The sequence below is a fragment of the Nannospalax galili genome, unplaced genomic scaffold, assembly GCF_000622305.1.
Source record: "Nannospalax galili isolate Female #2095 unplaced genomic scaffold, S.galili_v1.0 scaffold341, whole genome shotgun sequence".
Taxonomy (NCBI): Eukaryota; Metazoa; Chordata; class Mammalia; order Rodentia; family Spalacidae; genus Nannospalax; species Nannospalax galili.
The window spans coordinates 2,913,894-2,915,590 of record NW_008346082.1 but is presented as its reverse complement, the minus strand read 5'-3'; positions in this window follow the sequence as shown (position 1 = coordinate 2,915,590).

Here is a 1,697-nt window from a genome sequence, read left to right as displayed (position 1 = left end):
ATAGAAAGAATTTGGAAGTTCTCCCTCCATTTCTATCTTTTTGAATAAATTAAGTAGTATTGGATGTAGATCTTCTTTAAATGTCTGATAGAATTCTGCTGTAAATACATCTGGTCCTGGTTTTTTTTTTAGTTGGGAAGTTTTGTATTACTGTTTCAATTTCTTTTGGTGTTATGGGTCCGTTTAAGCCATTAATCTCTTCTTGGTTTAGTTTTTGTGGTTCCCATGCCTTTAGATATGCATCCATTTCTTTTAGGTTTTCAAATTTAGTAGCATATAGGTTTTTAAAGTCTTCCCTTATAATGTTCTGTATCTTTCTGGTGTCTGTTGTGATGTTTCCCCTTTCATCTCTGATTTTGTTGATTTGGAGGTGCTTTCTTCCTTTTGGTTAACTGGGGTAGTGGTCTGTTGATCTTGTTTATCTTTTCAAAGAACCAGCTCTTGGATTTGTTTATTCTTTGTATTGTATTCTTTGTTTCTATTTCATTAATTTCTGCCCGGATTTTTGTTACTTCTTGTCTGCTGGGTTTGGGTTTCATTTGCTGTTGCTTTTCAAGTGTCTTGAGTGGAACATTAAGTCATTTATTTGTGTTCTTTCTGATTTTTTGATGTAGGCACTTAGAGCTATAAACTTCCCTCTAAGGACAGCTTTCAGTGTGTCCCAGAGGTTTTGTTGTGTTGTATTGTCCTTTTCATTTAGTTCCAGGAATACTTTTATTTCTTTCTTAATTTCTCTTTTGAACCATTCATCATTTAGGAGTGTGTTGTTTAATCTCCATGTGTTCATGTGGTGACTAGGGCTTCTTCCGGTGTTGATTTTAAGCTTTATTGCATTTTGGTCTGATAAAATGCATGGAATTATTTCAATCTTTTTGTATTTGTTGAGGTTTGTTTTGTGCCCCAGTATATTTTCAGTTTTGGAGAAGGTTCCACGGGGTGCTGAATAGAAAGTATGTCCTTCGGGGCTTGGGTGGAATACTCAGTAAATGTCTGTTAAGTCCATTTGATATATGATATTGTTTAATTCAGATGTCTCTGTTAACTCTCTGCCCTGTTGACCTATCTAATGGAGACAGTGGGGTATTGAAGTCCCTGAGTATTAATGAGTTGGGATTAATCTGGGTCTTAAAGTCATGTAGTATTGTTTTTATGAAGTTGGGTGCACCAGAGTTTGGTGAGTATATGTTCATGATTGTAATATCTTCTTGGTTTTTTGTTCCTTTTATCAGAATGAAATGGTCCTCTTTATCTCTTCTGATTAGTTTTAGTTTAAAGTCTATTTTGTCAGATATTAGAATTGCAATGCCTGCTTTTCTCTTAGTACCATTCACTTGGTATATATTTTTCCATCCTTTCACCTTAATATAGTGCCTGTCCTTGAAAGTGAGGTGAGTTTCCTGTGGACAACAAAAAATTGGGTTTTGTTTCTTAATCCATTCACCTAGTCTATGTCTTTGACTGGGGAGTTCAGTCCATTAATATTTAAAGTTATTAATGAATGATGTGTATTGAATCCTGTCATTTTTATTTCTGTTCACGTTCTTGATATAGCTTTACTTTTCCACAGTTACACATACCTTCACTGAATTTTATGGGTGACTGCGCTCTCTCTGGGCGCAGGGTGTGCTCACTCCCTGCGGGTCCACAGACTGCTCTGGGAAACTGCGGGAGTGGTGGGCGCCCTGCAGGCTTTCCCA